Here is a 27,168-nt window from a genome sequence, read left to right on the forward strand (position 1 = left end):
ACCTGGGAAATATAGACCTGGGAAATCTAGACCTGGTATATCTAGGCCTGGGAAATATAGACCTGGGAAATCTAGACTTGGGAAATCTAGACTTGGGAAGTCTAGACCTGGGAAATCTAGACCTGGGAAATCTAGATCTGGGATATCTAGACCTGGGATATATAGACCTGGTAAATCTAGACCTGGGAAATCTAGACCTGGGATATCTAGACCTGGGAAATTGTGACCTGATATATCTAGGCCTGAGAAATATAGACCTGGGAAATATAGACCTGGGAAAAAAAGACTTGGGAAATATAGACCTGGGAAATCTAGAACTGGGAAATCTAGACCTGGGAAATCTAGACCTGGTAAATCTAGACCTGGTATATCTCGACCTGGGAAATCTAGACCTGGGAAATATAGACCTGGTATATCTAGGCCTGGGAAATATAGACCTGGGAAATCTAGACTTGGGAAATCTAGACTTGGGAAGTCTAGACCTGGGAAATCTAGACCTGGGAAATCTAGATCTGGGATATCTCTACCTGGGATATATAGACCTGGTAAATCTAGACCTGGGAAATCTAGACCTGGGATATCTAGACCTGGGAAATTGTGACCTGATATATCTAGGCCTGGGAAATATAGACCTGGGAAATATAGACCTGGGAAATAAAGACTTGGGAAATATAGACCTGGGAAATCTAGACCTGGGAAATCTAGACCTGGGAAATCTAGACCTGGGAAATCTAGACCTGGGAAATCTAGACCTGGTATATCTAGACCTGGGATATCTAGACCTGGGATATATAGACCTGGTAAATCTAGACCTGGGAAATCTAGACCTGGGATATCTAGACCTGGGAAATTGTGACCTGATATATCTAGGCCTGGGAAATATAGACCTGGGAAATATAGACCTGGGAAATAAAGACTTGGGAAATATAGACCTGGGAAATCTAGACCTGGGAAATCTAGACCTGGGAAATCTAGACCTGGGAAATCTAGATCTGGGATATCTAGACCTGGGATATATAGACCTGGGATATATAGACCTGGTAAATCTAGACCTGGTATATCTAGACCTGGGAAATCTAGACCTGGGAAATCTAGACCTGGTATATCTAGACCTGGGAAATCTAGACCTGGTATATCTAGACCTGGTATATCTAGACCTGGGAAATCTAGACCTGGGAAATCTACACCTGGGAAATCTAGGCCTGGGAAATCTAGACCTGGGATATCTAGATCTGGGATATCCTGATATTGGACTACTCAGTATATTGTAAAGCATCCCATAAGGAAACTGACAACATCCCAGAAGTCTACCATCGAGGTACAGTGGAGCTCTCCAGGTCCATTGAATCTTTTTTTTATTTCACCTTTATTGAACTAGGTAGGCCAGATCACCTTTATTGAACTAGGTAGGCCAGATCACCTTTATTGAACTAGATAGGCCAGTTGAGGACAAGTTCTCATTTACAACTGTGACCTGGCCAAGATAAAGCATAGCAGTTCGACACAAACAACAACACAGAGTTACACATAAACAAACGTACAGTCAATATCACAATAGAAAAATCAATGTACAGTGTGTGCAAATGTAGAAGAGTAGGGAGGTAAGGCACTAAATAGGCCATAGAGGCAAAATAATTATAATTTAGCAATTAACACTGGAGTGATAGATGTGCAGATGATGAATGTGCAAGTAGAGATACTAGCGTGCAAAAGATAAAGAGCTGATGCTTAAAATTAGAGAGGGAGATATAAGACTTCAGCTTCAGTGATTTTTTTCAATTTGTTCCAGTCATTGGTAGCAGAGAACTGGAAGGAAAGGCAGGCAAAGTAAGTGTTGGCTTCGGGGATTACCAGTGAAATATACCTGCTGGAGCGCGTGCTACAGGTGGGTGTTGCAATGGTGACCAGTGAGCTGAGATAAAGCAGGGCTTTACCTAGCAAAGTGTTGTAGATGACCTGGAGCCAGTGGGTTTGGAGACGAATATGTAGCGAGGGCCAGCCAATGAGAGCATACAGGTTGCACTGGTGGGTAGTATATGGGGCTGTGGTGAAAAAAACGGTTGGCACTGTGATAGACTGTATCCAGTTTGTTGAGTAGAGTGTTGGAGGCTATTTTGTAAATGACATCGCCGAAATCAAGGATCGGTAGGATAGTCAGTTTTACGAGGGTATGTTTGAAAGCATGAGTGAAGGAGGCTTTGTTGTGAAATAGGAAGCCAATTCTAGATTTAATTTTGAAATGGAGATGTTTGATGTGAGTCTGGAAGGAGAGTTTACAGTCTAACCAGACACCTAGGTATTTGTAGTTGTCCACATAAGTCAGAACCGTCAAGAGTAGTGATGCTAGACGGGCGGACAGGTGCGGGCAGTGATCGGTTGAAGAGCATGCATTTAGTTTTACTTGCATTTAAAAGCAGTTGGAGGCCATGGAAGCAGTGTTGTATGGTATTGAAGCTTGTTTGGAGGTTTGGTAACACAGTGTCCAAAGAAGGGCCAGAAGTATACAGAATGGTGTCATCTGCGTAAAGGTGGATCAGAAAATCACCAGCAGCGAGAGCGACATCATTGATATATACAGAGAAAAGAGTCGGCCCAAGATTTGAACCCTGTGGCACCCCCATAGAGACTGCCAGAGGTCCGGACAACAGGCTCTCCGATTTGACATACCGAACTCTATCTGAGAAGTAGTTGGTGAACCAGGTGAGGCAATCATTTCAGAAACCAAGGCTATTGAGTCTGCCGATAAGAATGTGAGTCGAAAGCCTTGGCCAGGTTGATGAAGACGGCTGCACAGTACTGTCTTTTATTGATGGCGGTTATGATATTGTTTAGGAACTTGAGTGTGGCTGAGGTGCACCCATGACCAGCTCGGAAACCAGATTGAATAGTGGAGATGGTACGATGGGATTCGAAATGGTTGATGGAACTTGGCTTTTGAAGATTTTAGAAAGGCAGGGCAGGATGGATATCGGTCTATAACAGTTTGGGTCTAGAGTGTCTCCCCCTTTGCAGAAGGGTATGACCGTGGCAGCTTTCCAATCGTTGGGGATCTCAGATGATACAACAGAGAGGTTGAACAGGCTAGTAATAGGGGTTGCAACAATTAGGAATTAGTGCTACAGGATGCAAATGTCTGTTTGAAAAACGTAGCCTTAGCTTTCCTAACTGACTGAGTATATCGGTTCCTGACTTCCCTGAAAAAAATATATAAATAATAAATAATATTCATATCGCGGGGGCTATTCGATGCTAAAGCAGAACGCCAAAATCAAATCAAATCAAATGTATTTATATAGCCCTTCGTACATCAGCTGATATCTCAAAGTGCTGTACAGAAACCCAGCCTAAAACCCTAAACAGCAAGCAATGCAGGTGTTGAAGCACGTTGGCTAGGAAAAACTCCCTAGAAAGGCCAGAACCTAGGATGGAACCTAGAGAGGAACCAGGCTATGAGGGGTGGCCAGTCCTCTTCTGGCTGTGCCGGGTGGAGATTATAACAGAACATGGACAAGATGTTCAAATGTTCATAAATGACCAGCATGGTCAAATAATGGGACAGGTAGCACACTACAGGATGTTTTTGTGATGGTCAAGGGCAGTCAAGTCTGGGGTGAACCAAGGGCTATATCTGTTCTTAGTTCTACATTTTTTTGAATTGGGCATGTTTATTTAAGATGGCGAGGAAAGCACTTTTAAAGAGCAACCAGGCATCTTATAAAGACGTAATGAGATCAACATCCTTCCAGGATACCCGGGCCAGGTCTATTAGAAAGGCCTACACGCTGAAGTGTTTTAGGGAGCGTTTGACAGTGATGAGGAATGATCGTTTGACCGTGGACCCATCACGCACGCAGGCGATGAGGCAGTGATCGCTGAGAACGCTGAGGTGTATTTAGAGGGCAAGTTTGTCAGGATTATATCTAACAGGGTGCCCATGGTTACGGATTTAGGGTAGTACCTGGTAGGTTCCTTAATAATTTGTGTGAGATTGAGAGCATCTAGCTTAGATTGTAGGATGGCCGGGGTGTTAAGCACATCCCAGTTTAGGCCACCCAACAGCACGAGCTCTGAAGATAAATAGGGGGCAATCAGTTCACATATGGTGTCCAGGGCACAGCAAGGGGCTGAAGGGGGTCTATGACAAGTGGCAACAGTGAGAGACTTGTTTCTGGAAAGGTGTATTTTTAAAAGTAGAAGATTGAATTGTTTGGGCACAGACCTGGATAGTATGACAGAACTCTGCAGGCTATCTCTGCAGTAAATTGCAACAATGGTAGAATAGCTCTACCATTGAGGCACAGTGGGGCCCTCCAGGTCCATTGAATAGCTCTACCATTGAGGCACAGTGGAGCTCTCCAAGGCCATTGAATAGCTCTACCATTGAGGCACAGTGGAGCCCTCCAGACCCATTGAATAGCTCAAACATTGAGGCACAGTGGAGCCCTCAAGGGCCATTGAATTGCTCTACCATTAAGGCACAGTGGAGCCCTCCAGGGCCATTGAATAGCTCCAACATTGAGGCACAGTGGAGCTTTCCAGGCCCATTGAATAGCTCCAACATTGAGGCACAGTGGAGCTCTCCAGGCGGGCAGGGAAAGAGGAGAGGTAGGCACTAGGACCTATGGGCAGCCTAACGGGAGGGTGGGAGTATCTATGGGACTCCTCTGTAACTTTCAGAACAATTTTTCCCAAAGAGAGTGGGAGGCTTTAAAAAGAGGACGTCGGATTGGGAGTTTGGGATAATTCTGACGGAGAGGACAGTGAGAAGTTGAATATATCACTCTTTGGTTCACTGAAGGAGGAGAGAGGGAGCGAGGGAGAGAGGGACCAAGGGAGAGCATAGACGGAGGTAAGAGCACACGCAAAGTTTTCCTGTGCTGTTCACGGTGTCTCTGTGTGTCTCTGTGTGTCTCTGTGTGTGTGCGTGTGTGTGCGTGTGTGTGCGTGTGTGTGTGTGTGTATGTGTGTGTGTGTGTGTGTGTGTGTGTGTGTGTGTGTGTGTGTGTGTGTGTGTGTGTGTGCGTGTGTGTGTGTGTGTGTAATATCATGTCTGTTTTGCCCATACCTGTCATTAAGTGAAATTTGATCCTTCGAGTTTCATTTGTAGCAAACAGAAGCTAAATAGGAGGTCCCACAGCACTGCCAACCAGAGGTAACTAATCACTGTCTAAAGTACAGGAGAGTAAAATACTGTGTTTCTATCTTTAGAACAGAGGTTCAACAGAACATGACTTGGAACTGTGACAGACAGGGTTTTCAGGTGAATGGTTGTGCAGATGTAAATGTATATAGTTGGAACTGTGACAGACAGGGTTTTCAGGTGAATGGTTGTGCAGATGTAAATGTATATAGTTGGAACTATGACAGACAGGGTTTTCAGGTGAATGGTTGTGCAGATGTTAATGTATATAGTTGGAACTATGACAGACAGGGTTTTCAGGTGAATGGTTGTGCAGATGTAAATGAATATAGTTGGAACTGTGACAGACAGGGTTTTCAGGTGAATGGTTGTGCCGATGTAAATGTATATAGTTGTAGTGATCCTGTTCTCTATGCTGTGACCCTGTGTTAGTTAAACAGTCAGTCTGTTACCTGTTAGAAAGAGGTGGGAGAGGGGGAAGGTAGGAGAGGAGATGGATGGAGGTAGGGAGGGAGGGAGGGAGGTGGGAGAGTGGGAAGGGAGGAGAGGGGATGGAGGGAGGGACAGAGGTAGGGTGGTGGGAGGGAGAAGAGAGAGGGGGATAGAATAGGGAAAGGAGAGAGGGTAGGGGGGAGTGGAGGGGAGTTCCAACTTCAATGGGAGCAAGTTCAGTGTTGAGAAAACCCAAGCAACCTCAGGTTACGCAAACTCTCTCTTTCTCTCACTCCTTTGTCTCTCCTCTCTTAAACTCAAATTCAAGCTGCTTTATTGGCATGAAAATCATTGTGTCAATATTGCCAAAATAACAATTTATAAAATATACATCGTAATAAAAGAATACATGATAATAATTATACAAAAATAACTATGCAATTTAAATAACAACAATAGAATGGTAACAGTCAATAGTATAAATAGATAAATGTAATAAATTATGGGGACAATAAAAGCCTAAACAAGGAAAATGAACATGCTACTATTATGACTACGATAATAAATGCTACCACTAGCAGCATTTATACCTGTAATATATATATATATATATATATATATATATATATATATATATATATATATATATATATATATATATATATCTACTAGCTACTAAAACTATAACTAAGAAACGGTCATCATCACCATTATGTCAGTACTACAACTGTCATCATCATTACTACTACTTCTACCACCGCTATCATTAAACTACTACCCAAACACTACCCATACCACTACCCATACCACCATCAGCCCTACTACCCATACCACTACCCATACCATCATCAGCCCTACTACCCATACCACTACCCATACCACCATCAACCCTACTACCCATACCACTACCCATACCACTACCCATACAACTACCCATACCACCATCAGCCCTACTACCCATACCACCATCAGCCCTACTACCCATACCACTACACATACCACCATCAGCCCTACTACCCATACCACTACGCATACCACCATCAGCCCTACTACCCATACCACTACCCATACCACCATCAGCCCTACTACCCATACCACTACCCATACCACCATCAGCCCTACTACCCATACCACTACCCATACCACCATCAGCCCTACTACCCATACCACCATCAGCCCTACTACCCATACCACTACCCATACCACCATCAGCCCTACTACCCATACCACTACCCATACCACCATCAGCCCTACTACCCATACCACTACCCATACCACCATCAGCCCTACTACCCATACCACTACCCATACCACCATCAGCCCTACTACCCATACCACTACCCATATCACCATCAGCCCTACTACCCATACCACTACACATATCACCATCAGCCCTACTACCCATACCACTACCCATATCACCATCAGCCCTACTACCCATACCACTACCCATACCACCATCAGCCCTACTACCCATACCACTACACATACCACCATCAGCCCTACTACCCATACCACTACCCATACCACCATCAGCCCTACTACCCATACCACTACCCATACCACCATCAGCCCTACTACCCATACCACCATCAGCCCTACTACCCATACCACTACCCATACCACCATCAGCCCTACTACCCATACCACTACCTATACCACCATCAGCCCTACTACCCATACCACTACCCATACCACCATCAGCCCTACTACCCATACCACTACCCATACCACCATCAGCCCTACTACCCATACCACTACCCATACCACCATCAGCCCTACTACCCATACCACTACCCATACCACCATCAACCCTACTACCCATAACACTACCCATACCACCATCAGCCCTACTACCCATACCACCATCAGCCCTACTACCCATACCACTACCCATACCACCATCAGCCCTACTACCCATACCACTACCCATACCACCATCAGCCCTACTACCCATACCACCATCAGCCCTACTACCCATACCACTACCCATACCACCATCAGCCCTACTACCCATACCACTACCCATACCACCATCAGCCCTACTACCCATACCACTACCCATACCACCATCAGCCCTACTACCCATACCACTACCCATACCACCATCAGCCCTACTACCCATACCACTACCCATATCACCATCAGCCCTACTACCCATACCACTACACATATCACCATCAGCCCTACTACCCATACCACTACCCATATCACCATCAGCCCTACTACCCATACCACTACCCATACCACCATCAGCCCTACTACCCATACCACTACCCATACCACCATCAGCCCTACTACCCATACCACCATCAGCCCTACTACCCATACCACTACCCATACCACCATCAGCCCTACTACCCATACCACTACCTATACCACCATCAGCCCTACTACCCATACCACTACCCATACCACCATCAGCCCTACTACCCATACCACTACCCATACCACCATCAGCCCTACTACCCATACCACTACCCATACCACCATCAGCCCTACTACCCATACCACTACCCATACCACCATCAACCCTACTACCCATAACACTACCCATACCACCATCAGCCCTACTACCCATACCACCATCAGCCCTACTACCCATACCACTACCCATACCACCATCAGCCCTACTACCCATACCACTACCCATACCACTACCCATACCACCACCAGCCCTACTACCCATACTACTACCCATACCACCATCAGCCCTACTACCCATACCACTACCCATACCACCATCAGCCCTACTACCCATACCACTACCCATACCACCATCAACCCTACTACCCATACCACTACACATACCACCATCAGCCCTACTACCCATACCACTACCCATACCACCATCAGCCCTACTACCCATACCACTACCCATACCACTACCCATATCACCATCAGCCCTACTATCCATACCACTACCCATATCACCATCAGCCCTACTACCCATACCACTACCCATACCACCATCAGCCCTACTACCCATTAATACTACCCATACCACCATCAGCCCTACTACCCATAACACTACCCATACCACCATCAGCCCTACTACTCATACCACTATCCATACCACCATCAGCCCTACTACCCATACCACTACCCATACCACTACCCATACCACCATCAGCCCTACTACCCATACCACTACCCATACCACTACCCATACCACCATCAGCCCTACTACCCATACCACTACCCATACCACTACCCATACCACTACCCATACCACCATCAGCCCTACTACCCATACCACTACCCATACCACCATTCAGCCCTAATACCCATACCACTACGATTTGGAGTAATAATAATAATAATAATAATAATAATTATAATAATAATAATAATAATAATAAAAATAATACAAATAATAATAATAAAAATAATAATAATACAAATAATAATAATAATTTAAAAAATATATATATATAAAAAAATAATAATGATATTTTTTTTAAATAATAATAATAACAATAATTTAAAAAATAAAAATAAATTAATAACAATAATAATGATAATTAAAAAATAATAATAATAATAAATAAAAAAATAATTATAACTATAATTATTATAATAATAAGAAGAATAAGAATAGTAATTATAATAATAATTATAATAAAAATAATACTAATAATTGTATTATAATAAGAATTATTATTACAATTATAATTAAAATAATAATAATAATAATAGTATAAAAAATATTAAAAATCGAAATAATTATTATTATTATTATAATTACACTTACTTTTTAGTCATTTGGACACTCTTATCCAAAGCCATTTAGAGGAGCAATTATGATTAAGTGCCTTGCTCAAGGGCATATTGATAGATTTTTCACCTCGTCGGCTCAGGAATTCATCCAATAATAACAAGTAAGTTACTGATTACTATGCAGTAACCATGTATTTTTATGTCTGTTTTATGTTCGTATTTGTATTCTCTGTTTAGGGCCAGATAGCCATTTAGTCGGCTTTGAGTTTTGTTTAGTTTTTCCAATGTTGTAAATATGAGTCATTTGATTGGTTCATGATTTTGTTTATTTGAATTCTTTATTTTGAATCAGTCCTGGTGTTAGCTTGGTTGGTGAGGTCCAACACCAGCTGACTGAGAAGGCTCATTTCTGGGCTGAGCTCTTGGGTTTGAAGTGATTTAGATTGGAGACTTTGGACTTGAATTTACAGTGCAATCCGGAAAGTTTTCAGACCTTGACTTTTTCCACATTTTGAAGCCTTATTCTAAAATGGATTGAATCATTTTTTCCCTTCATCAATCTACACACAATACCCCATAATGACAAAGCAAAAACAGGTTTTTAGAAATGTTTGCTAATTTATATATATATTTTTTTGAAGTATCACATTTACATAAGTATTCAGACCTTTTACTCAGTGCTTTGTTGAAGCACCTTTGGCAGCGATTACAGCCTGGAGTCTTCTTGCATATGATGCTACAAGCTTGCCACACCTGTATTTGGGGAGTTTCTCCCATTCTTCTCTGCAGATCCTGTCGAGCTCTGTCAGCTTGGACGGAGAATGTTGCTGAACAGCTATTTTCAGGTCTGTCCAGAGATGTTCAATCGGGTTCAAGTCCAGGCTCTGGCTGGGCCACTCAAGGACACTCAGAGACTTGTCCCGAAACCACTCCTAAATTGTCTTGGCTGTGTGCTTAGGGTCGTTGTCCTATTGGAAGGTGAACCTTCGCCCCAGACTGAGGTCCTGAGCACTCTGGAGAAGGTTTTCATTAAGGATATCTCTGTACTTTTTTCCATTTATCTTTCCCTCAATCCTGACTAGTCTCCCAGTCCCTGCCACTGAAAAAAAGCACTAGTAAGCCAGTGACTCAGCCCCCGTAACAGGGTCAGAGGCAGATCATCCCAGTGGAGAGAGGGGAGCCGGCCATGCAGACACAGCAAGGGCGTTTCGTCATTCCAGTGCCTTTCCGTTCACCTTCACACCCCTGGGATACACTCAATCATAGAGATTAGCCTTCAGTAAAGGTTGAGACAAAGTCTGCGTCTCTCACATGGATAACCAGACCATTCCATAAAAAATTAGCAATATAAGACAAATCCCTGCCTCCAGCTGTTTGCTTAGATATTCTAGGGACAATAAGGAGGCCTGCAAATTGTGACCATTGCGTATGTGTAGCTATGTACGGCAGGACAAAATAGGAGAGAGATTCAACAGCAAACCCATGTAATGCTATGTTAGTTAGCAGTAAAACCTTGAAATCAGCCCTAACCTTAGCCTTAACAGGAAGATAATGTAGAGAGGCTAGCACTGGAGTAAAAGTATACTTTTTTGTGGTTCTAGTCAAGATTCTAGCAGCCGTGTTTAACACTAACTGAAGTGTACTTAGTGCTTTATCCGGGTAGCCGGAGAGTAGAGCATTGCCGTAGTCTAATCTAGAAGTGACAAAAGCATGGATTAGCTTTTCTGCATTTTTTTTACAGAAAGTTTCAGATTTTTGCAATGTTACGAAGATGGCAAAAAAGCTGTCCTTGAAATATTCTTGATATGTTCATGTTCAGTGATCAGGGTCCAGAGTAACGCCAAGGTCCTTCAGTTTTATTTGAGACAACTCTATAACCATCAATATACATGTTCAGATCCAACAGCAGATCCCTTTATTTCTTGGGACTTGGGAACCAGCCTCTCTTTTTTATCCGAGTTTAAAAGTTAAACATTTGCCACCATCCACTTCCTTATGTCTGAAACACAGGCTTCCAGGGATGGCAATTTTGGGGCTTCACCATGTTTCGTCGAAATGTACAGCTGTGTATCGTCCGCATAGCAGTGAAAGTTAACATTGTGTTACTAATGACATCACCAAGAAGTACAATATATAGTAGTCCTAAAACGGAACCTTGAGGAACACCGACACTTACAATTGATGTGTCAGAGGACAAACCATCCACAGAGACAAACTGATATCTCTCTGACAGAGAATATCTAAACCAGGCCAGAACTTGTCCCTTGTCACCAATTAGGGTTTCCAATCTCTCCAAAAGAATGTGGTGATCGATGGTGTCAAAAGCAGCACTAAGGTCTTGGAGCACGAGGACAGATGCAGAGTCTTGGTCTGACACCATTTAAAGGTAATTTACCACCTTCACGAGTGCAGTTTCAATGCTATGATGGGGTCTAAAACCAGTCTGAAGTGTTTCGTATACATTATTTGTCTTCAGGAAGGCAGTGAGCTTTTAAAAATAACAAATTGAGAGAAATGGAAGATTCAATATATTACTGCCACTTTTAGTGCATTTGGTACACAACCGGAGGATAGAAAAACGTTTATTGTGTTCATCATAGGAGGGCCAATTACAGGAAGTAGCTCTTTCTGTAGTTTAATTGGAATAGGTTCCAGTTGGAAGGTTTAGAGGCCATGACTATTTTCATAAATGTGTCAATAGATAGAGGATTACAAATCTAGAGTGTCTCCATTGATCCTAGGTCCTGGCAGTTCTGTGCAGACTCAGTACAACTGAGCTTTGGAGAAACATTCAGGTTCAAAGAGAAATCCGTAATTTCATTTTTAATGATCATGATTTTTTTGGCGAAGTTTATGAATTCATCACTGCTGAGGTAAAAGCCATCCTCTCTTGGGGAATGCTGCTTTTTTGTTAGCTTTGTGAAAGTATCAAAAATAAATGTAGAATTGTTCTCATTCTCCTCAATTAGGTTGGAAAAATAGGATGAACGAGCAGCAGTGAGGGCTCTTTAATACGGCACGGTACTGTCAGTCCAAGCTAGTCGGAAGTCTTCCAGTTTGGTGTAGCTCCATCTCCATTACAATTTTCTCTAAGTTTACTTCAGGGCTTGGGTATTTTCTGTATACCACGGAGCTTATTTCTTGTGACAAATATTTTTTGTTTTTGGGGGTGCGACTGCATCTAGGGTATTACACAATATTAAATTGAGTTCCTCAGTTAGGTGGTTAACTGATGTTTGTACTCTGACGTCCTTGGGTAGGCCTGGAAGTCTGGAAGGGCATCTAGGAATCTGTAGGTTTTCCAATAATATATAGCACGGCTTTTGATAATCATTGGTTGGGGTCTGAGTAGATACATTTTTGTGATTGCAAACATAATAAGATGGTGGTCCGATAGTCCAGGATTATGAGGAAAAATATTTAGATCCACAATATTTATTCCACGGGACAAAACTATATCCAGGGTGTGACTGTGGCAATGAGTAGGTCAAAAGACATGTTTGGAAAAAAAAAACACTTAGTCGCCTTTTGGGTCTGTGGATTTTTTCATGTGAATATTGAAGTCACCAAAAATTATAATATTATCTGCCATGACTACAAGGTTCGATAGGAATTCAGGGAACTGAGTGAGGAATGCTGTATATGGCCCAGGAGGCCTGTAAACAGTAGCTATAAAAAAAGGATTGAGTAGGCTGAATAGATTTCATGACTTGAAGCTCAAAATACAAAAACGCAGTCGTCATTTTTGTGGGGTAAATAAAAATTTGCTGTCGTAAATGTTAGCAACACCTCCACCTTTGCGGGAGGCACAGGATATGGTCACTAGTGTAACCAGCAGGAGATGCCTCAATTAAAACAGTAAATGCATTAGGCTTAAGCAATGTTTCAGTCAGGCCAATCACATCAAGATTATGATCAGTGATTAGTTCATTGACTATGACTGCATTGGAAGTGAGGGCTCTAACATTAAGTAGCCCTATTTTGAGATGTGAGATATCACAATCTCTTTCAATAATGACAGGAATGGAGGAGGTCTTTATTCCAGTGAGATTGCTAAGGCGAACACCTCCATGTTTAGTTTTGCCCAACCTAGATTGAGGCACAGACACAGTCTCAATGGGGATAGCTGAGCTGACTACACTGACTGTGCTAGTGGCAGACTCCACTAAGCTGGCAGGCTGGCTAACAGCCTGCTGCCTGGCCTGCACCCTATCTCATTGTGGAGCTAGAGGAGTTAGAGTCCTGCCTATGTTCATAGATAAGATGAGAGCACCCCTCCAGCTAGGATGGAGTCCGTCACTCCTCAGCAGGCCAGGCTTGGTCCTTTTTGTGGGTGAGTCCCAAAAAAAGGTACAACTATCTACACATTCTATCTTTTGGGAGGGTAGGAAACAGTTTTCAACCAGCGATTGAGTTGTGAGACTCTGCTGTAGAGCTCATCACTCCCCCTAACCGAGCTAACGGTGGGAGGCTTCGGTGGCTCAGACCCTGTAAAGGGTGGAGGAGAGACCAGAGAAGACTCGGCCTCTGACTAGGACTCGGCATCTCAGACCCTGTAAAGGGTGGAGGAGAGACCAGAGAAGACTCGGCCTCTGACTTCGACTCGGCGTCTCAGACCCTGTAAAGGGTGGAGGAGAGACCAGAGAAGACTCGGCCTCTGACTACGACTCGGCGTCTCAGACCCTGTAAAGGGTGGAGGAGAGACCAGAGAAGACTCGGCCTCTGACTACGACTCGGCGTCTCACACCCTGTAAAGGGTGGAGGAGAGACCAGAGAAGACTCGGCCTCTGACTACGACTCGGCGTCTCACACCCTTTAAAGGGTGGAGGAGAGACCAGAGAAGACTCGGCCTCTGACTACGACTCGGCGTCTCAGACCCTGTAAAGGGTGGAGGAGAGACCAGAGAAGACTCGGCCTCTGACTACGACTCGGCGTCTCACACCCTGTAAAGGGTGGAGGAGAGACCAGAGAAGACTCGGCCTCTGACTACGACTCGGCGTCTCAGACCCTGTAAAGGGTGGAGGAGAGACAAGAGAAGACTCGGCCTCTGACTTCGACTCGGCGTCTCAGACCCTGTAAAGGGTGGAGGAGAGACCAGAGAAGACTCGGCCTCTGACTACGACTCGGCGTCTCACACCCTGTAAAGGGTGGAGGAGAGACCAGAGAAGACTCGGCCTCTGACTACGACTCGGCGTCTCACACCCTGTAAAGGGTGGAGGAGAGACCAGAGAAGACTCGGTCTCTGACTACGACTCGGCGTCTCACACCCTGTAAAGGGTGGAGGAGAGACCAGAGAAGACTCGGCCTCTGACTACGACTCGGCGTCTCAGACCCTGTAAAGGGTGGAGGAGAGACCAGAGAAGACTCGGCCTCTGACTACGACTCGGCGTCTCACACCCTGTAAAGGGTGGAGGAGAGACCAGAGAAGACTCGGCCTCTGACTACGACTCGGCGTCTCAGACCCTGTAAAGGGTGGAGGAGAGACAAGAGAAGACTCGGCCTCTGACTACGACTCGGCGTCTCACACCCTGTAAAGGGTGGAGGAGAGACCAGAGAAGACTCGGCCTCTGACTACGACTCGGCGTCTCACACCCTGTAAAGGGTGGAGGAGAGACCAGAGAAGACTCGGCCTCTGACTACGACTCGGCGTCTCACACCCTGTAAAGGGTGGAGGAGAGACCAGAGAAGACTCGGTCTCTGACTACGACTCGGCGTCTCACACCCTGTAAAGGGTGGAGGAGAGACCAGAGAAGACTCGGCCTCTGACTACGACTCGGCGTCTCACACCCTGTAAAGGGTGGAGGAGAGACCAGAGAAGACTCGGCCTCTGACTTCGACTCGGCGTCTCAGACCCTGTAAAGGGTGGAGGAGAGACCAGAGAAGGCTCGGCCTCTGACTACGACTCGGCGTCTCAGACCCTGCAAAGGGTGGAGGAGAGACCAGAGAAGACTCGGCCTCTGACTACGACTCGGCGTCTCAGACCCTGTAAAGGGTGGAGGAGAGACCAGAGAAGACTCGGCCTCTGACTACGACTCGGCGTCTCAGACCCTGTAAAGGGTGGAGGAGAGACCAGAGAAGACTCGGCCTCTGACTACGACTCGGCGTCTCACACCCTGTAAAGGGTGGAGGAGAGACCAGAGAAGACTCGGCCTCTGACTACGACTCGGCGTCTCACACCCTGTAAAGGGTGGAGGAGAGACCAGAGAAGACTCGGCCTCTGACTACGACTCGGCGTCTCAGACCCTGTAAAGGGTGGAGGAGAGACCAGAGAAGACTCGGCCTCTGACTACGACTCGGCGTCTCAGACCCTGTAAAGGGTGGAGGAGAGACCAGAGAAGACTCGGCCTCTGACTACGACTCGGCGTCTCACACCCTGTAAAGGGTGGAGGAGAGACCAGAGAAGACTCGGCCTCTGACTACGACTCGGCGTCTCACACCCTGTAAAGGGTGGAGGAGAGACCAGAGAAGACTCGGCCTCTGACTACGACTCGGCGTCTCAGACCCTGTAAAGGGTGGAGGAGAGACCAGAGAAGACTCGGCCTCTGACTACGACTCGGCGTCTCAGACCCTGTAAAGGGTGGAGGAGAGACCAGAGAAGACTCGGCCTCTGACTACGACTCGGCGTCTCAGACCCTGTAAAGGGTGGAGGAGAGACCAGAGAAGACTCGGTGCATAATGGAGAGAACCGGTTGAAACTTTCTGAAGAGAGACACCGGTTAAGCAGACTGCATTTCTTTCCAGAAGCCTTGAGAAAATTGTCCGGCTGCAGGCAGATGGTATAGTGGTATAGTGTTAATATTACTACTACTACTACTACTTTTCGGCTGGTGGAGGTCCTGAAGAACAATATTTACCTTTTGAAAAATGTTCATCTATATTTTTCATAGCTTTCATAGCTTTAATGCAAGTAAACTTATTTCAGTTTTACCTCATTTCTACCAGCATGTTAAATGTGCAACCAGAGGGGAAAAAAACTCTTGACCACCATTACTCCACACAGAGAGACGCGAAGGAAGGTCTCCCTTCTCCCTCAATTTGGCAAGTCTGACCTTAACTCTATCCTCTTGATTGTTGCTTACAAAAACTAAAGGAGAAAGTACCAGTGACTCGCTCAATACGCAAGTGGTCAGATTCTTTTGAGTGTTGTATGAGTCGAGATAGGAGAGTAGACGTCGGGCAGCCCAAAAATGGGGACTTGTGTGAACTTAAGAACTGGAGGCCTATTGCATTGCTTTGTGCAGATTACAAGATATTTGCCAAGGTCCTCACTAACAGACTGAAGTCCCATCTGGACTCTATAGTACACAAGGACCAGACATATTGTGTACCGAGACGCTCAATCACGGACAACTTGTTCATAATCAGGGACATGTTGGACTTGTCGAGAGTTTCTAATGTGGACTTTGGAAGCTTTTGATAGAGTGGACCGTGAGTATTTGTTTAATGTGATGTCTGTGTTTGGGGTTTTTGACTTTTGTAAAGATGTTGTATGCTGGGACGTCATGTGGGGCACTAGACAAGGATGCCCTCTATCGGGGCAGTTAAATACACAAGCCATTGAGATGTTTTTGGACCTGCTACGCAGGAGACTGTAGGGAGTGTGCTGGACAGGTATGGGTGTCTTGACAGACACAGCAGTATAGGCATCTGCAGAGGACGTTTCTGTGATGGTCAGGGATGGGCAGGATATGCAGGCACTAGAGAATGGTCTGAAAGTGTATGAGTGAAGGTGAACTGGGCCAAGAGCAGAGCTCTGTTATGTGGGGCATGGAGGGATAGCCCCTCCCCTCTTTGCCTCTAGGGGGTTCCAGTGGGGTTTTGGGGGGCTTAACATTTTGGGGTTGTACCTGGGCTCGGAGAGGTGGGTCAGGAAGAACTGGGAGGGGCTGTCACAGGCAGTGGTGTCAAGACTGGCCAGGTGGAGGTGGCTCCTGTGTCATATAAATGGGAGGGTGCTGATAATCAACAACCTGGTGGCATCTTCCCTGTGGCATAAACTGGCTGTCCTCAACAGAGACTGAAAAGGGGGTCTGGAGGACTTGCTGGACTTTAACACTCTGAGCGGGGGGGGGGGGGTTGAGCGGGTGGGATGTAAAGCCCTCTACAACCTCTGCATTAAGGTGAGGAACATTAGAAGCTAGCTCCCAGTACCAAAAAGGTCAGGTGGAGGGATCTACATGGAGCCACTAACAGCTTGTTGGGTCAACCCAGGAGTCAGACAAGGGTGTCCTTTCTGTCAACTGTGCATCATTTTTTTACCCTTATTTTACCAGGTAAGTTGACTGAGAACACGTTCTCATTTACAGCAACGACCGGGAATAGTTACAGTGGAGAGGGGATGAAGGGGCGGCAGGGTAGCCTAGTGGTTAGAGTGTAGAGGTGGCAGGTAGCCTAGTGGTTAGAGTGTAGAGGTGGCAGGTAGCCTAGTGGTTAGAGTGTAGAGGTGGCAGGTAGTCTAGTGTTTAGAGTGTAGAGGTGGCAGGTAGCCTAGTGGTTAGAGTGTAGAGGTGGCAAGTAGCCTAGTGGTTAGAGTGTAGAGGTGGAAGGTAGCCTAGTGGTTAGAGTGTGGGGGTGGCAGGTAGCCTAGTGGTTAGAGTGTAGAGGTGGCAGGTAGTATAGTGGTTAGAGTGTAGAGATGGCAGGTAGCCTAGTGGTTAGAGTGTGGGGGTGGCAGGTAGCCTAGTGGTTAGAGTGTAGAGGTGGCAGGTAGTCTAGTGGTTAGAATGTAGAGGTGGCAGGTAGCCTAGTGGTTAGAGTGTAGAGGTGGCAGGTAGCCTAGTGGTTAGAGTGTAGAGGTGGCAGGTAGCCTAGTGGTTAGAGCGTTGGACTAGTAACCAAAAGATTGCAAGATTGAATACCCGAGCTGACAAGGTCAAAATCTATCATTCTGCCCCTGAACAAGGCAGTTAACCCACTGATCCTAGGCCGTAATTGTCAATAAGAATTTGTTCTTAACTGACTTGCCTAGTTAAATAAAGTAAAAAAAGTATATAATATAAAAAAAAATGAATGAGCCAATTGGAAGCTGGGGATGATTAGGTGACAATGATGGTATGAGGGTCAGGGCACCAGGGTTAACAGCCCTATTATTACGATAAGTGCCATGGGATCTTTAGTGACCACAGAGAGTCAGGACATCCGTTTAACATCCTAGCCGAAAGACAGCACCCTACACAGGTGTCATGAACCGTCTCGAAGTCCGTAACAAAAAGGGAGACAATGTGGAGATTAGGAATAGCAAAAATGTATTTATTAACTGAAGTAAAGTAAATACAATAAACAATGGTGTGTGTAGTCAGTGGTCAGTAGTGTGAGTGGTTGTGTGCATAGATGTGATAATGAGGTGTGTGGTCAGTAGTCAGTAGTGTGAGTGGTTGTGTGCATAGATGTGATAATGGTGTGTGTAGTCAGTGGTCAGTAGTGTGAGTGGTTGTGTGCATAGATGTGATAATGAGGTGTGTAGTCAGTAGTCAGTAGTGTGAGTGGTTGTGTGCATAGATGTGATAATGGTGTGTGTAGTCAGTGGTCAGTAGTGTGAGTGGTTGTGTGCATAGATGTGATAATGAGGTGTGTAGTCAGTAGTCAGTAGTGTGAGTGGTTGTGTGCATAGATGTGATAATGGTGTGTGTAGTCAGTGGTCAGTAGTGTGAGTGGTTGTGTGCATAGATGTGATAATGAGGTGTGTAGTCAGTAGTCAGTAGTGTGAGTGGTTGTGTGCATATATGCGATAATGAGGGGTGTTGAAAGGTGCCAAAGCAAACAAACAAAACGGACACAACCAAAATCCAACAGTGTGTCTGCATGGAGAGTCTCCTCAATGAATGGGAAAAAGGTGTATTTATCCCGGGACACACCCGAGCCCAGGTGTGTCCCATTTCGCTGACGACCCTCCCGGCTCCGCCCACCGACATCCTATTAAGGAAAACGAGCAAAAAGAAAGAATTCAGCAAACAGAGTGGGAGGGGTGTCACACAGGGCATTGTTCCCAATCACTACCCTGGGGCATTGGGATATTTTAGACTAGAGGAAAGAGTGCCTCCTACTAGCCCTCAAACACCACTTCCAGAAGCATCTGGTCCATTGACCAACCCTGCTTTGCTTCAGAAGCAAGCCAGCAGTGCGATGCAAGGTGAAATGCTGCTGGTTAATGCCATTAATGTCTCTGTTGAAATGTCTATGTGAGAGGTTGGGGGTGGAGCTTAATGCTGGGATGTTAATAATGGGGTACAGGTATTCGAATAAGTAATGTCTCTGTTGAAATGTCTATGTGAGAGGATGGGGGTGGAGCTTAATGCTGGGATGTTAATAATGGGGTACAGGTATTCGAATAAGTAATGTCTCTGTTGAAATGTCTATGTGAGAGGTTGGGGGTGGAGCTTAATGCTGGGATGTTAATAATGGGGTACAGGTATTCGAATAAGGAAAAAGCCAAATGTTGAAGTTTTTGCTTGGTCAGGCAAAGTTGTCTATTTGGCTAAGAAGGAGGAACAGGGTCGAAGGTAGAGGGGATAACAGACTATTATTTAATGGGATGGTCTCTGCGCACCTTGGGGTGGAATTTGAGTTCTGTGGGAAAAAAAGTGCGGAGATGTTTAAGAAGATATGGTCGGGGAGGCTGTACAGCAGGGGAAGATGGGTTGTCCAGTGGTAGAAGTGGGGAGGTTTTGGTTATTTTAATGTGTGATGTTGTTTTGTATCGTAGGGTAGAGGGCAGCACAGCATATTTGTTTTGTAAAGGAGGGTGGGGGGTTTTTAATAAAATGAGGAGGTATCATTAAAGAAAGACAAAAAGTCCAAAGTAATTCTCTCTCTCTCTCTCTCTCTCTCTCTCTCTCTCTCTCTCTCTCTCTGTCTCTGTCTCTCTCTCTCTCTCTCTCTCTCTCTCTCTCTCTCTCTCTCTCTCTCTCTCTCTCATTACACAACCATCAGAGATCCAACACTTCACGGTGTGTGTCTGAATTCATGACCATGTTAGTAGGGTGGGGTGTGCGTGCGTGCGTGCTAAACACGGACCTAATGCCTGCCCCACCTCCAACCAGGGAATTCCTCACACGCTTCTGACAGGACAGGAATGTTACCGCCATGAACATGTACTGTATACACACACACACACAGACACACACACACAGACACACATTCACACAAACAGAGAAAAGAGCGGGAGAGAGCGGGAGTCACTCTCCGCTGTCATCAACATGTTTTCCCAGAGATTAATTATAGCCATGTTACACAGTGCCATCCGGTTTGTCACCAAAGCCCCTTATACTACCCGCCATTGCGACCTGTATGCTCCCATTGGCTGGTCCTTGCTACATATTCGTCGCCAGACCCACTGGCTCCAGGTCAACTATAAGTCTTTGCTAGGTAAAGCTCCAACTTATCTCAGTTCACTGGTCACGATAACAACACCCACCTGTAGCACGCGCTCCAGCAGGTATATCTCACTGGTCATCCCCAAAGCCAACCTCCTTTTGCCGCCTTTCCTTCCAGTTCTCTGCTGACTGGAACGAACTGCAAAAACCACTGAAGTTGGCCTTCCTGGTTAAATAAAGGTGATCTGGCCTACCTGGTTAAATAAAGGTGATCTGGTCTACCTGGTTAAATAAAGCTGATCTGGTCTACCTGGTAAAATGAAGGTGATTTATTTTACCTTTATTTAACTAGGCAAGTCAGTTAAGAACAAATTCTTATTTTCAATGACGGCCTAGGAACAGTGGGTTAACTGCCTGTTCAGGGGCAGAACGACAGATTTGTACCTTGTCAGCTCGGGGGTTTGAACTTGCAACCTTCCGGGTACTAGTTACTAGTCCAACACGCTAACCACTAGGCTACCCTGGTCTACCTGGTTAAACAAAGGTGATCTGGTCTACCTGGTTAAATAAGGCTGATCTGGTCTACCTGGTTAAACAAAGGTGATCTGGTCTACCTGGTTAAATAAGGCTGATCTGGTCTACCTGGTTAAATAAGGCTGATCTGGTCTACCTGGTTAAATAAAGGTGATCTGGCCTACCTGGTTAAATAAAGGTGATCTGGCCTACCTGGTTAAATAAAAGTGATCTGGTCTACCTGGTTAAATAAAGGTGATCTGGCCTACCTGGTTAAATAAAGGTGATCTGGTCTACCTGGTTAAATAAAGGTGATCTGGCCTACCTGGTTAAATAAAGGTGATCTGGCCTACCTGGTTAAATAAAGGTGATCTGGTCTACCTGGTTAAATAAAGGTGATCTGGTCTACCTGGTTAAATAAAGGTGATCTGGTCTACCTGGTTAAATAAAGGTGATCTGGCCTACCTGGTTAAATAAAGGTGATCTGGCCTACCTGGTTAAATAAAGGTGATCTGGTCTACCTGGTTAAATAAAGGTGATCTGGTCTACCTGGTTAAATAAAGGTGATCTGGTCTACCTGGTTAAATAAAGGTGATCTGGCCTACCTGGTTAAATAAAGGTGATCTGGCCTACCTGGTTAAATAAAGGTGATCTGGCCTACCTGGTTAAATAAAGGTGATCTGGTCTACCTGGTTAAATAAAGGTGATCTGGCCTACCTGGTTAAATAAAGGTGATCTGGTCTACCTGGTTAAATAAAGGTGATCTGGCCTACCTGGTTAAATAAAGGTGATCTGGCCTACCTGGTTAAATAAAGGTGAAATAAATAAAGAAGTTTGATTGTATTGATCTCAGCCTTGGGAACAGTTGTCTATTTTGTTTTCTAAATATTGAGTCACTGAAACTGAAAAAGTGCATCCCTCCTGTATGTAATGGAATTTTCAGTAAAATAAAATCTACAGTATTTTTAAAACCTCTTATAAAATTGGATTTGTAGCATAAACTGGGAATTTGATATTTCTGACTGATATTATGATTGTCTGTTTGTTTCATATCTGCAAAGTAGTTAAAACGCTATCAGTTCCACTTTAATAAGTTTATCACAACTCTAGTTGACTTGATGGGTCAACAGACAACACTACATTACAAGGTTATTACAACTCTAGTTGACTTGTCATCTCCTCCTTATTTGCATATTTACCAGAGTGCATTCCCATTCGAGTGAAATATGATAATTATGGGTGTGGTTTTGGGTTAAATTAACACTGGTTATTAACATCAACACTGGAGTTATTTTACACCAATGTAGAGTAACAACATGAAACATGTACTACACACTACTGCCACAGCTACTGGTCTACTGCAGTGAAAACACTCATTATTCACTACAGCTACTTAAAATCCGACTTCAACTCTTACACAGCTATTCCTTTGTTCGAACCGGACCACATTCCTTTGTTCCAAAAAGCTTTGTGAGACATTTAGGCATCCTGGTGAGATTGAGACAAAGAGAATATCGACAGGCACTCCCCTCTGTTCTATTGGCAAATGTCCAGTCACTGGAGAATAAGATGGATGATTTTAGTTTGAGAGTCTTTCTTCACAGAAACTGGAAAAGCTGCAATATTATATGCCTTGCAGAGATGTGGTTGAATGACTCTATGCACATAGGAATCAGGGGTACAACTGGACATGGGAGGCCACTGGCAAGTCCAAAGGAGTCCAAAGGAGGAGGGGTGTGTCGCTTCATAAACAACAACTGGTGCACTGCTTCCAGTGTGAAGGAAATCTCCAGCTTTTGTCTACCTGATATAGAATACCTCATGGTAAGCTGCAGACCCTTTTATCTACCAAGAGTTCTTATCCGTAATCATCTTCATCCCTACATAAAAAAACAAGAAGCCTCTCACCCAGAGGCAGAGACTTGAAACCATTCTACCTCACTTTCACTAACACGTCTCTTGTAGCGTCATACCCAAGAAGCTAATCATTTCTAAAAGCTAGTTTTCACTTTGTCATGATGGGGTATGTCTGATTGAGGAAAATATTTATTTAATCCATTTTAGACCAAATGTGGAAATGTCAAGGGGCCATCTAATGCACATTCAGTGTCATAAATCAGCACTGCAGAGCTCTCCCTGTCCTCTGCCGTGCCTTGATTGTATTACTGTTGATGATATCTGAAAATGTGCATGTACACCCTGGCCCATCTACTAGCCCCAATTCTGAATTGTGCTCTGATATCTGTTTCACTGATTTCTGCTCTCGTAAAAGCCAGGGTTTTCTGCACGTCAACACTAGAAGCTTATTACCTAAAATGTATCAATTGAAAGTGTGGGTTCACAGCTCCAATCCAGATGTGTTGGTCGTTACTGAGACGTAGTTAAGGAAGAGTGTTTTGAATACTGATGTTAACCTTCCTGGTTATAACCGTTTTTTGGCAAGACAGATGTTCCAAAGGTGGAGGAGTGGCAATCTTTACCTTCAGTGCTCGGTTGTCTCCACCAAGTCTGTCCCCAAACATTCGGATTTGCTGGTTTTAAGCATTAAACTTTCAAATAGCTCTTTGTTGACTGTTGCTGGGTGTTATCATCCTCCATTGTCCTATTATCATACCCTCTCTCCTGGCCCCTTACACTAAGTCTGAATTTGTCCTGCTAGGTGACCTAAACTGGGACATGCTTAAACCACCTGACCAAGACCTAAAGCAATGGGACTCCCTAAATATTTCTCAGATTATTACCAATCCCACACGGTATGACTCCAAACACACAGAAAAGGTTTATCTCCTTGATGTTACGTTTACAAATAATCCTGATAGTTTTCAGTCTGGTGTTTTCTGTAATGACCTTAGTGATCACAGTTTTACAGCCTGTTTTCGTAAAGCTGCTCAGTGAAACGACCTGTCCTGATTTGTCATAGACGCTAAAAACTTCAACGAGCAAGCCTTCCTTAATGAGCAAGCCTTCCTTAATGAGCAAGCCTTCCTTAATGAGCAAGCCTTCCTTAATGAGCAAGCCTTCCTTCATGAGCAAGCCTTTCTTAATGAGCAAGCCTTCCTTAATGAGCAAGCCTTCCTTAATGAGCAAGCCTTCCTTAATGAGCAAGCCTTCCTTCATGAGCAAGCCTTCCTTCATGAGCAAGCCTTCCTTAATGAGCAAGCCTTCCTTAATGAGCAAAATGGTATAGAATCAGATTGAACCCCTCTGTCGAAGACGCTTGGACCTTCTTTTTGTATATTTTCAATGGTATTGTTAACAAACACTCCCCTATAAAGAAAATTAGAATTAAAAACAGGTTCAACCTGTTACTCCCCCTAAAGAATTCCAAAGGCATTCCAAAGGCTCGGCACACGCCTTCTCAGGCTGACTGGCTCTCGTTCAGGCAAATGAGAAATAAGTGCACTCAGGGAATCCTGAGTCGTCTACTATCAAGGCCTGTTTTGTGAAGTGCTGCAGAGATGGTTGTCCTTCTGGAAAGTTCTCCCATCCCTACATAGGAACTCGAGAGCTGTGGCAGCGTGACCATTGGGTTCTTGGTCACCTCCCTGACCAAGACCCTTCTCCCCTGATTGCTCAGTTTGGCCAGCTCTAGGAAGAGTCTTGGTGGTTCTAAACTTCTTCCATTTAAGAATGATGGAGGTCACTGTGTTCTTGGGGACCTTCAATGCTGCAGAAATGTTTAAACACCCTTCCCCAGATCTATGCCTTGACACAATCCTGTCTCGCCTAATGGTTAGAGTGTTGGACTATTAACCGAAAGTTTGCAAGATCGAATCCCCGATCTGACATGGTAAAAGTCATGGTAAAAGTATGTCGTTCTTCCCCTGAACAAGGCAGTTAACCCACTGTTCCTAGGCCATCATTGAAAATAAGAATTGTTCTTAACTGACTAAAGTTTTTAAAAAATATGGTAAATTCCTTCGACCTCATGTCTTGGTTTTTGCTCTGACATGCACTGTCAACTGTGGGACCTTATATAGACAGGTGTGTGCCTTTCCAAATCATGTCCAATCAATTGAATTTACCACAGGTGGACTCCAAGTTCTATAAACATCTCAAGGATGATCAATGGTAACAGGATGCACCTGAGCTCAATTTAGAGTCTCATAGCAAAAGGTCTGAGAACTTATGTAAATAAGGTGTTTTTCATTTTTAATACATTTGCCAAAATTTCCCCAAAACTTTTTTGGCTTTGTCATTATGTGGTATTGTGTGTAGATTGCTGAGGATTTTTAGAATACGCCTGTAACGTAACAACATGTGTAAAAAGTCAAGGGGTCTGAATACTTTCAGGAGGCACTGTATGTGTAGCTGCATTCTTGTGTATTTTATTCTTCCTGTTCCTATTTTTCTTAATATGATAATTTTTTAACTCTGCATCTTTGGGAAGGGCTCATAAGCAAGCATTTCACAGTTAAGTCTACACCCATGGTATTCGGCGAATGTGACAAATACAAATAGATTCTGATTTGATTTTAACTCTCACTTTGTGCTACCTCCCATCTCGGTTTACAGGTTGTGTGGCTTGCCTCAACATGACGCTCCTACCTCAGACACACACAGAGGAAACCCGATAATGATAGAATACCAACCACAATGCACTGGGGGGGGACACACATAGACGCACAGACAAACCGCTTACAACAATAAAACACGAACAAATAAAATGTGGCATTTTCAAATGAGACACAAGTGGTTTTCGAACATGTACATTTCACCACATCCAGGGACGAACCAGGGACCTTAGATTCCACCCTGCTAAGCTTCACAGGTAAACCAGCTGCAGGGTGCTATATTACTGGAACAAATGTGCCAAAACATGCAACTGGAAAAAAGGTATTCGAAAGCAAAGGCCACAAACAAAGACTGGGGCAATTGCAAGAAAGAGAGAGGCATTTTGCTTAATAATTGCTTTATAATTTAAAAAATATATTTCACTGAAAACCATTTATAATTTATTTGCTCTCGCATTTTTTATTTCCTTACAATGTTTTTTTGATCAATACTTTTGGGTTAATGTTCTATCAATACTTTTGGGTTCATGTTCTATCAATACTTTTGGGTTAATGTTCTATCAATACTTTTGGGTTCATGTTCTATCAATACTTTTGGGTTAATGTTCTATCAATACTTTTGGGTTAATGTTCTATCAATACTTTTGGGTTAATGTTCTATCAATACTTTTGGGTTAATGTTCTATCAATACTTTTGGGTTAATGTTCTATCAATACTTTTGGGTTAATGTTCTATCAATACTTCTGGGTTTATGTTCTATCAATACTTTTGGGTTAATGTTCTATCAATACTTTTGGGTTCATGTTCTATCAATACTTTTGGGTTAATGTTCTATCAATACTTTTGGGTTAATGTTCTATCAATACTTTTGGGTTCATGTTCTATCAATACTTTTGGGTTAATGTTCTATCAATACTTTTGGGTTAATGTTCTATCAATACTTCTGGGTTTATGTTCTATCAATACTTTTGGGTTAATGTTCTATCAATACTTTTGGGTTCATGTTCTTTCAATACTTTTGGGTTAATGTTCTATCAATACTTTTGGGGTAATGTTCTATCAATACTTTTGGGCTAATGTTCTATCAATACTTTTGGGTTAATGTTCTATCAATACTTTTGGGTTAATGTTCTATCAATACTTTTGGGTTAATGTTCTATCAATACTTTTGGGTTAATGTTCTATCAATACTTTTGGGTTAATGTTCTATCAATACTTCTGGGTTTATGTTCTATCAATACTTTTGGGTTAATGTTCTATCAATACTTTTGGGTTCATGTTCTATCAATACTTTTGGGTTAATGTTCTATCAATACTTTTGGGTTAATGTTCTATCAATACTTTTGGGTTAATGTTCTATCAATACTTTTGGGTTAATGTTCTATCAATACTTTTGGGTTAATGTTCTATCAATACTTCTGGGTTTATGTTCTATCAATACTTTTGGGTTAATGTTCTATCAATACTTTTGGGTTCATGTTCTATCAATACTTTTGGGTTAATGTTCTATCAATACTTTTGGGTTCATGTTCTATC

The 27,168-nt window shown here is 43.9% G+C and overlaps 1 protein-coding gene across 1 annotated transcript in view; it reads left to right on the forward strand.

Annotated features, from left to right (window-relative positions):
• Positions 1-4,718: 4,718 nt before the first annotated feature.
• The window catches only part of LOC139367802 (nerve growth factor-like), an 88,946-nt gene continuing 66,496 nt past the window's right edge, over positions 4,719-27,168 (forward strand). Inside the window, exon 1 of the mRNA XM_071106140.1 lies at positions 4,719-4,849. The gene's annotated coding sequence lies outside the window, so the exon portion shown is untranslated. The remainder of the gene's footprint in view (positions 4,850-27,168) is intronic.

The sequence above is a fragment of the Oncorhynchus clarkii genome, chromosome 16 (genome assembly GCF_045791955.1).
Source record: "Oncorhynchus clarkii lewisi isolate Uvic-CL-2024 chromosome 16, UVic_Ocla_1.0, whole genome shotgun sequence".
NCBI lineage: Eukaryota > Metazoa > Chordata > Actinopteri > Salmoniformes > Salmonidae > Oncorhynchus > Oncorhynchus clarkii.